At 40.3% G+C, this 14446-nt stretch overlaps 3 long non-coding RNA genes across 3 annotated transcripts; 1 reads left to right on the top strand and 2 right to left on the bottom strand.

Annotated features, from left to right (window-relative positions):
- Nucleotides 1–307: 307 nt before the first annotated feature.
- Nucleotides 308–2943, bottom strand: LOC133727949 (uncharacterized). Its single transcript, XR_009855462.1, has 3 exons — nt 2542–2943; nt 2014–2075; nt 308–827 (listed from the first exon to the last, which is right to left on the bottom strand). It is a non-coding gene; the product is annotated as an uncharacterized LOC133727949 (long non-coding RNA).
- A 3773-nt stretch (nt 2944–6716) lies between these two features.
- Nucleotides 6717–9151, bottom strand: LOC133728130 (uncharacterized). Its single transcript, XR_009855636.1, has 3 exons — nt 8750–9151; nt 8222–8283; nt 6717–7035 (listed from the first exon to the last, which is right to left on the bottom strand). It is a non-coding gene; the product is annotated as an uncharacterized LOC133728130 (long non-coding RNA).
- Nucleotides 9152–10260: 1109 nt separating this feature from the next.
- LOC133733751 (uncharacterized) lies at nt 10261–12526 on the top strand. The gene is made up of 3 exons (XR_009857874.1): nt 10261–10639; nt 10717–11321; nt 11932–12526. It is a non-coding gene; the product is annotated as an uncharacterized LOC133733751 (long non-coding RNA).
- The last annotated feature ends 1920 nt before the right edge of the window (nt 12527–14446 follow it).

Genomic DNA, 14446 nt, shown 5'->3' with positions numbered 1-14446 from the left:
AACAGCTCCAAAGTAGTTAAAAAATTTAAAAAGAAAGTGCTGTAACAAGCTAATTTGAAACTCAATAAGAAACATGTTAGTGAATATTGGATGGAATTGCAACCCAACAGGTCCACCAATAGTGTGAGAGCAAAAATTTATGCTTATTCTTAAAGTCATCACCAATCAATCAACCAAATTCTAAACCATCACCAATAAAATTCAATACTGCATATATAATTCAATCTATTAATGAATAGGAGAAGATCCTAATCATTTAATGCATATGAAACAATTTTGCAATTTATTATCTTTATGGTTCTACCAGTTCTGTTTCTTGGATCAGAACTATTGAAAAAGTGCAAGATTTCCAAAATTAGAACTAACAAAAATGCTTACAACTACGAACAGCAACAGCAAACTAGTGCACCCTATCTTATCAATTCCGATGCAGATACAACAATCTTCCTTGTTGACAGGACCCACCCCGAATTTCACCCTGAAATCCGAAGTGGCCCTGCGGGGCCCACCTTAGAAGAAATTCGACCAAAAATTTGGCGGAACTTCCCCTAAAATGGGCTACCCAAAACCTGTAGAAAGCATTTACACTTCTAAATCAAATCATCCTTATACTTCTGGAGCCACCCTGCTCCCCAACTCAACACCAATCTCCAATTCACAAAACACAAAGCCTCAACTTGAAAAACATAAATCCCATAGGTAATCAGAGCAATTCTAATAGAAAGGAAAATAAGGACAACCTAACTCAAAGGCAACCGCGGAAGCTAGGCTGTTGACTATGCCTCAACTCCAATGTACGCCCGACCTCAACTAATTTCGCCTGCAAACTGGGCATTTGAAACCGAAGGGCCCAGGGGAAAGTAATTGAAAAACATGTTAGAGTGAGTGGACAAAAATAAATAATTTAATATGAATAAACCAAAATAAAACTTCATACTTTCCCACATTTTTCGATATATAAAAAAAATCCGGATGCATGCAACATTTATAGAACACTTAAGAAAATAATCCGAAAAACGTTGAACTCCAGAAAACCGACTAGCCCCGCTAGTCAAAACAACAAAGTAAAAGATTGAAATTTCAATACTCGAAAATATAAGTCCAGCCCCGCTGGTTAAGAAAACTCAGACTAGTCCCCGCTAGTCAAAAATAGTATAAGTAGGGGAAGATGATAGCCATACGAATAAGCCACGCAGGCTTGGTTGGGTGATAGCCTCCCAGGCTAAAGAACTCCCATAACTCCCGTAATATACCCTTACGCCACTAAGTGTAGCGATAGGATACTGGGCTACAGAATTACTGTCACAGAGACAGTAACCTGCGCCACAAAGGCGGAAGGGCTACGGTGATCCCATCACCGCGCCACAAAGGCGGAAAATCAATGCTAGCATGATAAAATCACCCCTCAGTATGGCACAGGGAAACATAACCGAAAATCCAGTAAATCCAAAATACATAAGGCTTCCCCCAACTCTCGCAAATGAATTTCCAACGACGTGTCCCACACGCCAAGAATATCTCCAAATCAATAGCAAAAGGCGAGAAATAATAATAAATCGTAATCCCCGTAAACCGAAACAAAACAAATTCTAAAATCATCATCAAGGCATTCCCAATGCCAAAATCGAAAGTCGATAAATAAATAGGAAAGATCAATAAATCAACGGCGTGTCCCACACGCCAAAATATTCTCGGATCAATAATGAATAAGCAAGGAAGTTCAATAATGAACTAATATTCCATTTTGGAAAATACCCTGGAAAATACTTTATTGAAAAACAACATAAATCATAATTTCAAATCCGAGCATAACAAAATTAATATCCGAAAGTCATAACCGAGATAATTCATAATCAATCTCAGAAAATCATTATTGAAAGCAAAACCACGAGATAAACCGAAATAAATTTCCGAAATCCATTCGTATGCTCGAAAGTAATATATTAATTAGGTAAAGCATTAATTCAAGAAAATAAACGCATGCATCATTATTTAAAACAAAAGTCCACTCACAGTACTATTTAGGCGATCAAGCGTACGAGTTTCTTCGTCTAGCCGTAGCTCGCAACATTGCCCTGTACACAATCATATTCCCGTAAACGGCAATCCGATAAAATAAATACGAACCTAAACGAAACCCGAAAATCCCTATCTCCATTACTTCTCAAATTCAACCCAAATCTCTCCCACAACACCAATTCCTCAATTAACATATTCCACAATGAAAACGACGGAAATCCGACGGCCGGATTTCCCACAATTCCATCACAAAACTTCCGAACTTCGGAAAATCACAAACAATTCCAAACTCCTCCAAAATTCACCAAACTTCACATACAAGCTCTATGATAATTATAGAATTTAACTAGCCAGAAAATGAAATTAAAAAGCTACCCTAGCCGCCGCTACCGCCGCCCACAGTGGCGGCGCCGCCGCCACCGCCACCAGCTCCGATGGCCACCAAACTTTGGCAGCAACATCTACTCATAAAACCTAACACTTTTGTCAACTGAGACAAAGTCAGAAAATGAGTAGAAGTACCTCAACAATTAAGGGGAAGATTGAACCCGAATGAACAGTAAAATCTTCCAATTATGCTTTCTTCTTCCACGCTGCAAATCGCTTCAAGAGGTTTGGGGAGCATCATCTACGTCGTAAGGCGCTTCCAAAGGACCCAACTTTGCCGTCTGGGGTAGCCGGAATCAGAAGAAATCGGCGTTGACCACTTCTGCTACAGTGAAACTTCCACAGCTCGATGCGTCATTTTCCGGCCAAGCCGCCATGAGCCACCACCGCAGGCACCAAGAGGAGGTCGAGACGAGTCCATAGCCACCGATTTCACTCAAATCCGCCGCCGGACAGAGAAGAAATCAAGAAAATAAGGAAGAAGGCCGACGCGGGGAGAGAGAGGGAGAAGAGAGAGAGAAAACGCGGGGGAGGAGAGAGAAGAGGAAATGGAAATTAAACTTACCGGCTACAGTAACTTTTTCAAATTTATACTATCTACCATGAACAGTAACTTTACCCTTTTCGCTTATAACTTTCGCATACGAGCTCAGATTTTTACGTACCACATATGCACGTGCTCGGTTTAACGTCCTCTACAACTTTCATGAAGAACATTTTCTCAAATTTTGACCCGAACAAAAAGTCAACTTTTAGGGCCACTAAAGTTACCAAAAAAAAAAAGTAAAAGTAAATCAAATTGTCGTTTACTGTCCAAATCACTAGTAAACTGGTGAATTAAGTTACGGGATGTTACATTCTCCCCTCCTTATAAAAATTTCGCCCTCGAAATTTCATGCCGGTTAGAAAAGAAAGGGCACACCAATTGATTCAAAATACCATAATCTCAAAACTTATCAACTTTTATGATCTTTACCACAAAAGTAGTGAAAACTTGCTTATAATCCAAAATTATCAACATCCATATTTGAATCACTTGTCTTGTTGAACCATAAACTCGCAAGTACATGAATTCCGGGGTAAAAGAAAATTCATTTCAATGGTTAGCTCAGATAACACATGGTATTGTCATCACAAATCACCCTGTTAAAATTATAGCATTCATAACCTTCTCACAAAAGTCGCTTAGTGAAAATCCAACCCATTTACCAACAACATTGTGATAACCATGCCACAAGATGGTCACTGCTAAACAACAATTCCAAAAGACATCACTTCCTTAGCTACCACAAGACAGCACTTCCCTCCTTGTTTGTGCTTAAGTTCCTAATCAAAGGTCGTTCACGTGAAGGTCCCATAGTCAAACATACAAAGGTCGACCTCAAACGAACCTATAAGTTCTTAATCAAGTAGATTATGGGGCCACTACACTTCCACTGCGCTACTCTGATATCTGACTAAAATCATTAGTCCAGCTTTGAGATGACGTTCTGAGCCGACCAAGAAAACTCATTTGATAGCTACCTTAGATAATTAGAAAAACTCTCTCTCATAACTGCTCCACCAGTCCCAAGTAGAACATTTCCAACCATCTGTCCAACATCACCTCATAACAATTCTACTACAGGTATGACATTGTAGAAAAGTTCTAAATTCTGTATGTGTCAAATCCTCTAATGGACACATACCTCTAATGGACTATGATGCATAAAACAACACTAGAAATTGTTCCAAATCTGATCCAAAATCTGACCAGCAGGAAAGAAATTCAACATTTGAAAAGAAAAATCCTCAAGCTGGAATCTGGTCAGAGGCAACAATCCCAACAAAATTCACAGCATCCCTTGTTGACTCAACAGTTCTAAAGTATAACTATGCCCTCAAGCATTACCGAAAACTCTTAGCCACTGCTAAGCAAAAATTTGCAACTACTCTTTTACTCAAAACAACCTGGAAAGAAAGTCGAATAAGAGCCCAAATAGAAAAGCTCAAAGTCAATTAATTAAACATATAACACTTTGCGTACCACGGAAACAGTCTACCTCCTAAGACAAGAAAAATAAGATATCAAAAAAGTTCACTATCTGATGTTACAATAATCACTAGGAATCAGTCCTGTCAAACAACGTTGAACTTGTAAATACTAGAATATAGCCAACTCTTCTTATTTAACTTAAGGCCAATACTAATAAACGTCTATTATCCATATCTAAAAGAGGATAAAATAGCCACAAATCCGCTCCTCGATCGACACTTGACTTATAAGATTTCAGCTACAACAAGAATCTCTATGACTTTCCTGTGCTAACCAAACTTGTACCCAAAACTCTTCCAAATCTTCTCACTAAGATTTAATCCAATAACATAACTTAACCATAGTAGCTCAACAATTAGTACTTAAATATCTGTTGAAACCTTGCTAGAACATAAGTTCAATCAATTTATACCAACTCAACTCCTACTTCCTGTTCAAGTCATCTTACCGTCAGACAAGTGGTGACCGGATTCACTCGTACCAACAACTTCCTATACATTTCCAATTAAGGGTCACCATGGTGGTAAAACTCGCTCAATTTCTCTAAAGAAGTCCATTACATGCATTCAATTCAAGCAATAACTAATTCCCCGAGGTAGCTAACACAATTCACAAGGTCTTTCCTGGACAATCCTTAAAATAAATCAAAGGACACCCGTCCAACATTTTGTATCACACCAAGCAATATCCGGATCCGAACGTGGTCCCACCACAATAATGATCCAATTTCCTCAAAGTAATCATTACCGAAGTACGTCACTTAAAAACAGGCTACAATACCTTCCACCCAAAATAACAAGAGTCCTGGTCAAGCCTTGACTTAAAATATTTCCGGAGCCAACTGAAAACTTATTTCCTTAAAATTATTCCACCAACCACTAATATCATATCACAACCCATCTGTCAAGCAAAACTTCCACCAAGAGCCTATCACAATTCAACCTTCAAGGCTCCGTGATTCAAAACTCGAATCAGATTCCGTATCACATAGTAATTCCGTTCGAACTTCTATGGACACCAAACAAAGTCATTACCGCTATTCCCCAATCTTATGTGTAACTGTTTCACTCAAAAGCGGATAACCAAGGACACCAATTTGCATAATATCACATACGAAGAGTTGATTCCAACTCTCCAAATTATTTACTGACCAAAGTCGCAACTCTATTATAAAACCTTAAGCATTCTTCCGATTCTCGAACTTCAAGTACATATCAACTACAAAAGCCCATTCTTGTTAATCTCCCTACTCGTTATCATCCAAGACTCAGGAAGACAAAACTATAAGTTGTGGTATCTGAAATCAATCCTTTTATTCCGAGCAAAACTATACCCATACACCCTGGTTAGGGTATGACTCAAAATGACAATTTCTAAAAATCTCATCCTACTTATATCTCTCAATTACTGTCGTCACTTCTCGCTTGCCAACATCAGTGACCAAAATCACTTGAAAACGAAGCCTCTAGCCATAACAACCCATAATATTTATTTAAATTTCTCTATTGTCTAATGGAGAGTGATGCGTACTTGACACCGACATAAGGTGCCCAGTAGAGATCATTGCAATCTGGATTCCTCTACAAATAGTTTCCAACACTAAGATTCACAAAGAATCTCCATCGAATTCTAGTAATGTTCCACATGCCACTTACAAGACCGATTGTGACAAGTAACACAATCCCCAAACTCGATTCAAAGTCATAACCATCATTATTACTAATTCAATTCCAACAACAATCCTGATTCTGAATCAATCATAATACTCAGAGACAGCCCAAAACAATGGACGCTCATCTCTAACATTCAGGCACAAAATCAAATTCCGGTCTCGCCCCTCAAACCGTGCCCCAACAAACTTGTTGGCATCGAGGAAGAGATACTCACAACATTTCCTCGAATCGTATTTCATAGCACAACTCAAATCTGTAGAGTAATCTTACTCTACCATCAGCAGGGAAATGTGCAAAACATGCGAACACTCCACTACGAAACGAAAATCCTAGGAGGTCGGCGTACAAGAGGCATAGCACCTAAAGAAACACCATCTAGACATGTACCTTACACACTTAATGAATACATCAGCACCGAAGAGTAAACGATGGGGAACCGCTGCAGTCGGGCCATCACTCGGGAGGTACTGTGTAACATCAAGTGTATAAGGTAACAGGACAGAAGCAAGTCTACAGAATCTGACAACCTAATGCTCTGATACCAACTGACAGGACCCACCCCGAATTTCACCCTGAAATCCGAAGTGGCCCTGCAGGGCCCACCTTAGAAGAAATTCGACCAAAAATTTGGCGGAACTTCCCCTAAAATGGGCTACCCAAAACCTGTAGAAAGCATTTACACTTCTAAATCAAATCATCCTTATACTTCTGGAGCCACCCTGCTCCCCAACTCAACACCAATCTCCAATTCACAAAACACAAAGCCTCAACTTGAAAAACATAAATCCCATAGGTAATCAGAGCAATTCTAATAGAAAGGAAAATAAGGACAACCTAACTCAAAGGCAACCGCGGAAGCTAGGCTGTTGACTATGCCTCAACTCCAATGTACGCCCGACCTCAACTAATTTCGCCTGCAAACTGGGCATTTGAAACCGAAGGGCCCAGGGGAAAGTAATTGAAAAACATGTTAGAGTGAGTGGACAAAAATAAATAATTTAATATGAATAAACCAAAATAAAACTTCATACTTTCCCACATTTTTCGATATATAAAAAAAATCCGGATGCATGCAACATTTATAGAACACTTAAGAAAATAATCCGAAAAACGTTGAACTCCAGAAAACCGACTAGCCCCGCTAGTCAAAACAACAAAGTAAAAGATTGAAATTTCAATACTCGAAAATATAAGTCCAGCCCCGCTGGTTAAGAAAACTCAGACTAGTCCCCGCTAGTCAAAAATAGTATAAGTAGGGGAAGATGATAGCCATACGAATAAGCCACGCAGGCTTGGTTGGGTGATAGCCTCCCAGGCTAAAGAACTCCCATAACTCCCGTAATATACCCTTACGCCACTAAGTGTAGCGATAGGATACTGGGCTACAGAATTACTGTCACAGAGACAGTAACCTGCGCCACAAAGGCGGAAGGGCTACGGTGATCCCATCACCGCGCCACAAAGGCGGAAAATCAATGCTAGCATGATAAAATCACCCCTCAGTATGGCACAGGGAAACATAACCGAAAATCCAGTAAATCCAAAATACATAAGGCTTCCCCCAACTCTCGCAAATGAATTTCCAACGACGTGTCCCACACGCCAAGAATATCTCCAAATCAATAGCAAAAGGCGAGAAATAATAATAAATCGTAATCCCCGTAAACCGAAACAAAACAAATTCTAAAATCATCATCAAGGCATTCCCAATGCCAAAATCGAAAGTCGATAAATAAATAGGAAAGATCAATAAATCAACGGCGTGTCCCACACGCCAAAATATTCTCGGATCAATAATGAATAAGCAAGGAAGTTCAATAATGAACTAATATTCCATTTTGGAAAATACCCTGGAAAATACTTTATTGAAAAACAACATAAATCATAATTTCAAATCCGAGCATAACAAAATTAATATCCGAAAGTCATAACCGAGATAATTCATAATCAATCTCAGAAAATCATTATTGAAAGCAAAACCACGAGATAAACCGAAATAAATTTCCGAAATCCATTCGTATGCTCGAAAGTAATATATTAATTAGGTAAAGCATTAATTCAAGAAAATAAACGCATGCATCATTATTTAAAACAAAAGTCCACTCACAGTACTATTTAGGCGATCAAGCGTACGAGTTTCTTCGTCTAGCCGTAGCTCGCAACATTGCCCTGTACACAATCATATTCCCGTAAACGGCAATCCGATAAAATAAATACGAACCTAAACGAAACCCGAAAATCCCTATCTCCATTACTTCTCAAATTCAACCCAAATCTCTCCCACAACACCAATTCCTCAATTAACATATTCCACAATGAAAACGACGGAAATCCGACGGCCGGATTTCCCACAATTCCATCACAAAACTTCCGAACTTCGGAAAATCACAAACAATTCCAAACTCCTCCAAAATTCACCAAACTTCACATACAAGCTCTATGATAATTATAGAATTTAACTAGCCAGAAAATGAAATTAAAAAGCTACCCTAGCCGCCGCTACCGCCGCCCACAGTGGCGGCGCCGCCGCCACCGCCACCAGCTCCGATGGCCACCAAACTTTGGCAGCAACATCTACTCATAAAACCTAACACTTTTGTCAACTGAGACAAAGTCAGAAAATGAGTAGAAGTACCTCAACAATTAAGGGGAAGATTGAACCCGAATGAACAGTAAAATCTTCCAATTATGCTTTCTTCTTCCACGCTGCAAATCGCTTCAAGAGGTTTGGGGAGCATCATCTACGTCGTAAGGCGCTTCCAAAGGACCCAACTTTGCCGTCTGGGGTAGCCGGAATCAGAAGAAATCGGCGTTGACCACTTCTGCTACAGTGAAACTTCCACAGCTCGATGCGTCATTTTCCGGCCAAGCCGCCATGAGCCACCACCGCAGGCACCAAGAGGAGGTCGAGACGAGTCCATAGCCACCGATTTCACTCAAATCCGCCGCCGGACAGAGAAGAAATCAAGAAAATAAGGAAGAAGGCCGACGCGGGGAGAGAGAGGGAGAAGAGAGAGAGAAAACGCGGGGGAGGAGAGAGAAGAGGAAATGGAAATTAAACTTACCGGCTACAGTAACTTTTTCAAATTTATACTATCTACCATGAACAGTAACTTTACCCTTTTCGCTTATAACTTTCGCATACGAGCTCAGATTTTTACGTACCACATATGCACGTGCTCGGTTTAACGTCCTCTACAACTTTCATGAAGAACATTTTCTCAAATTTTGACCCGAACAAAAAGTCAACTTTTAGGGCCACTAAAGTTACCAAAAAAAAAAAGTAAAAGTAAATCAAATTGTCGTTTACTGTCCAAATCACTAGTAAACTGGTGAATTAAGTTACGGGATGTTACACTTGTACTTCTGCACTTTGCTATGTACTCCACTCCCACAATCTTCATGAAACCCAAAAAATTGAGCTTCTGTTAATCAAGCAACTGCTTCTAAAATCAGCTAAACACATCAAGGCAGCAACATCAATTCACTTATAAACCTCTTTTTCTCTATCAATTCCGATGCAGATACAACAATCTTCCTTGTACTTCTGCACTTTGCTATGTACTCCACTCCCACAATCTTCATAAAACCCAAAAAAATTGAGCTTCTGTTAATCAAACAACTGCTTCTAAAATCAGCTAAACACATCAAGGCAGCAACATCAATTCACTTATAAACCTCTTTTTCTCTAATTGATCTTAATCAAGGGGGGGGGGGGGTGTGAAATTTGCACACCCCACTTTACATTTTGCACACCCTTTCTAATTTTTTAATGTTCTCTTATATTTGTTTCCCATATTACCCTTCTTCGGCCCAACTTTGCTGCTCTCTTCTCTCTTCTTCTTCTTCTTTCTTCCTCCTCTAAAAAAAACCCACCATTAACCTAAGAAGCACCGATACGGGTACGTGTACCCGGATATGATACGATCGGATACGTGGAAACGGCAAATATTAATTGTAATTGGAAACGGGTACGTGAAGGAAACGTCAATTAAATATATATATATATATATATTAGAAAAAAAAAATTGAAACATAAACAAAGTTACACACTCTCAAATTCACAATTCACTCATGCCATAAGAATAGTTTATACTTTATACATTATCACAATCATAATTGAGTAAATTGACATATATCACATATGCTCTTCCAATCATACCTGACCCAGCAGCTGTTATCACACATAATTGACCCACACCTCCACACTCCCACAGCGAATAGACGAAGCAGAAGACTAGACGAAGCTAGAAGACCAGACGAGCAGCAGAGGAATTCCGAAGCGGAAGAAGACGAGACGAGAATCAAGGAACTCCGAAGCGACTGGGTCTACGATTTTTCTTCTCTCTCTCGATCTGGGTCTGCGATTGACGAAGCTAGAAGACCAGATGAGCAGCAGATCGAGGAACTCCGAAGAGGAAGAAGACCAGACGAGAATTAAGGAACTCCGAAGCGATTGGGTCTGCGATTTTCTTCTCTCTCTCGATCTGAGATTAGGTCTCTCTCTCTCTCGATCTGAATTGAGGTTTTTTTTTTTTTTTTTTTTTTTTTTTTCCTATTTTGGGGGTAAAAAGTCGGGATTACCCCCACGTATCCGAATAGGATACAGACGTATCCAAACCGTATCCAAATCAGGATACGCGTTTCCGGACGTTTCCGTGCGTTTCCGACGCGTTTCGTACCCGTATCCCGTTTCGATACGGGATACGGATGCAATTTGAAGTTTCCATGCATCATAGCCATTAACAGACTCAACCTTTAAAACCAACCCACCATTACCAAAGACTCAACCTTTACATCACACCCAACACCCAAAGACTCAACAATTAAAATCAACCTCACGATGCGCCCAATCGCCCAATCCCCGTCACCCTCATCCCCTCAACCATTGCAACCCCACCGCATCCACCTCCTAGTCCCACTTGCCGGCGCCGGCGCCGCCACCACCACTGCCTTCTCCCTCCTCGTCTGCTTCCTCAAAATCACCCACAAACGCACCGCCCCCAAAGGCGACTCCAAGCCCCCTCACTCTCTCTAAAACACCCAACCGCAAACCTCTCCTTTTCTCTCTCTAAAACCCCATTCCAGTCCAGTCCCTCCTCTTCTTCTCTCTTTCAATCTGAGCCAACACCGCAATTGTGAAAAATTGTAGATAGATTGATTGGTTTTTAGTTCAAGCCCACAAGAAGAAGATCTTTGTGCCGGAGGTGAGTGATTTTGCACTTAATGAATTATGGGTTTTTGTTTCTGTGTTGTGATGCAATTTGGGTGTTGAATTGTTTGGGAATTCCGCGTCGTTTTGGATCAATGATTGATGGGTTTTGGTTCATTTTGAATTTTTAAGCAATTGGGTTTCTGATACCTACATGCAAGCTTTGAATTCTGATTAAGATCGGGATCTGTCATGGGTCTTGCTGAATTGGATTTGATTGAGACTTTTGTGAATGATCAAAATTATTGGTTTTGTTTTTGCATGGCGTACTTTTTTGGAGGAGAAGCAAAGTTGGGGACTTGGGGTTGGCAGAAGAGAAAGAAGAAGAAGAAGAAGACGGAAGAAAAGAGAGAAGCAAAGTTGGGCACTGAGTGGTTGGAGAAGAAGGGTAATATGAGAAATAAATATAAGAGAACATTAGAAAATATTAAAAAATTAGAAAGGGCCGGTGTGCAGAATGTAAAGTGGGGTGTGCAAATTTCACCCCCCTAATCAAATTACCCTTTGTTTTGTCAAATAGAATTGCAGTTTTCAAAAGTAGTCAATTTACACAAATTCGAGGACCAACAACTATGATGATATCGTTTTTGTTTTGGATCCTCAAGGTGGTGGTTGTAGGGGTTCGCAATTTTGTGGGGTGTTTGTTGCCGGCCTGATGGTCCGTTTCCATGGCTTTGTGGTCGGCGGCCTCAACTGGTCTGCTCTCGGCGTCAGAAGGACCCGGATCCGGGTGGAATTTGCAAAGGGATCCGGATCTGGGATCCAGGAGGGAGTTGGGCTTGGGCTGCGTCCCACTATTTTTGTTGGACTATTGCTCATTTGCCAACATGGTTTGGGGCTCCTATGCGTTACTGGTTTTGGATTCGGGACCCAAGTCTTTGGTATCTGTTCGTGAAAGATCGTCTGCCAACATGGCCATGTTCTGACACCCTTGGCCTGCTTCGATCTTTAGGTGGGAGAGTGCCTTCATTCCGACGCCAAGTTGATTTTTGTCAGTTTGTGCGTTGGAGTTCCATGGGTAGTCAAACCACCGACTACTCAATTCACTACACGGCTGCAATCGGTAGTGTAAAATCAGCGTTGCGTCTCGACGTTGCTGCTCTTGCGTTATTAAGTTTTTATATTTCATATGTATTTTTCTTTTCGTACTGTTTTATTCCCTTCTTGATGTCTTTTGGCATCGTATCGTTGTAATCTTTCAATTTCAATAAATGGCTGACCTCCTTCGATTCAAAAAAACTATGATGATATCAATTAAAATTTCTTCAAGGTTTTGGGGGTTAAAAAAGATTCTAGATGTACATACCTCTATATAGAGAAAGTCTTGCGTGCGTCAGCCGTACTATGTGTTTGGTATGGCTGATCAATTAGTGCCTTGTGGGGGGTGTTTTGGATATTTAACTTTGAAAAAGCATGGATAATTTCAAAATAAGCATAATTTTTTCTGGATTTTAATTGAGCAACCGCACCCCACGAGGTATTGTTGCCGTATGTAAGAGTTGTGCCCTATATATAAGCTGTTGGAACTTGCAAACCACTGTTGTTTTTGTTGTCGTCGTTAATTGGAAGGCTAGACTAGAGCAACTACCATGAAAACTTAATTGGGCACACATATGTTGTTTCAGGCACAGAGTATAGATTATATAGAAGAGAGAGAACAATCACCGCCGTCTTACACCGTTGACACTAGGAAGATCATCAGTAGTATACCACCGAGAAAGTATAACAAGAAGTCTATTAGTGAACTTAGGACCTTTCACTTACAAAGTAAACACTAACGCCAATAGACCAAATTGTATTATGTGCCACTACACCAAAAACTGCATCACACAACGAAGAACAAATCCTCTGTTGTCTGATGACGACAATTGAATCATACAACACATTTAATAAATCTTCGTTGTATAAAGATGGTCAAATTCTAAAACTTCTAGTTAGGAGGTGATGGCACAACGGAAAGAAAGATTATCCGTTGTCTGAATGAAAAAAAAGACTGGCATATTTCCCTCCTACCATTGAGTCAAATTTGGTTCCAAATTGTACCCTAGATGCTATTAAATTGGACAACAGTTTAGTTACTTCCGTTGTAGGAGTATGCCTACAAATTATCATACAATGGTTTTTAATGTCCTGTTGTGCAAGTGAGTACCAAAATTTGGAGATGGCTCCAAAATGACATTCATTCCCCCCAAAATGAGAAAATTTGGCTTCAATTGTTTGTTATGCTTGCAAGTTCCAACAACACAATGAATTATTTCTGTTGTGTGAATGAGAAATGACTCGCCTAAGCGCGAAACCAAACATTTTGATTGCAGAGGCGGGAAATTTTCATCTTTTATTCCCTCAGCTATGTAACAAATCAGACAACGTAAACGCATCTATACGTTGTCTGTCTGAGTTAAAAAAAAAAAAAAAAAAAGTTAATGACTATTGCCTTAGCCAACTCGAGAGCACACTCAAACAAAGTTAACGCCTTGGCCATTTTTCCTATCAGAGAGAGAAACCTCGAGCTTTTCTCCATCTCCAAACCGAATCGTCCTCTTCTTCCTTCTCCGCCTCTGACCAGAACCCGACCCTTCTCTGGCTCTTCCCCCAAACCTTATCCCTCTCTCTCCCCCGTCCTAATCGAACCAAAACCTCAAAGCCCCAGAAAACAAATTCGCAGAGATCTCTTTGTGGCTCATCTCCGAGGTGCAACCTGGTGTTGACTCATCAGAGGAAGGCGAAGAATATGGTGGACACGGTGAGCCCACCCCGGTGGTCGGAGATCGGTGACGGAGGAGTGAGTCCTCCAGATCCATTTTCTCTCTCCTCCCTCTGGAAAAAACTTCGCTAACCAGCCCTGGTCAGCAAGAGCTGCCCATAGCCAATTAAAAACCCTACACGTAAGATACCTTTTTGCCTCTCTTTATCTCTTCCTTTACTTCACCTCTCAAATCTACCGCAGATTTACTCCTTTTACACTTATTACTAGGGAAACATAGTGGGCCCATATTTTGAATTTGTTTGTTATAATATGATTGCAGTCTATTCATCCTCAATGCTCAAAGGTAAGCAGTTAAGTTTTACTATTCATAATTTCGATCGTTGACAGACTTGAATTAAATGCTATTTGCAAAA

The sequence above is a fragment of the Rosa rugosa genome, chromosome 2 (genome assembly GCF_958449725.1).
Source record: "Rosa rugosa chromosome 2, drRosRugo1.1, whole genome shotgun sequence".
NCBI lineage: Eukaryota > Viridiplantae > Streptophyta > Magnoliopsida > Rosales > Rosaceae > Rosa > Rosa rugosa.
Note: the sequence above shows the minus strand (reverse complement) of the source record. Positions and strands in the feature narration are given on the sequence as shown.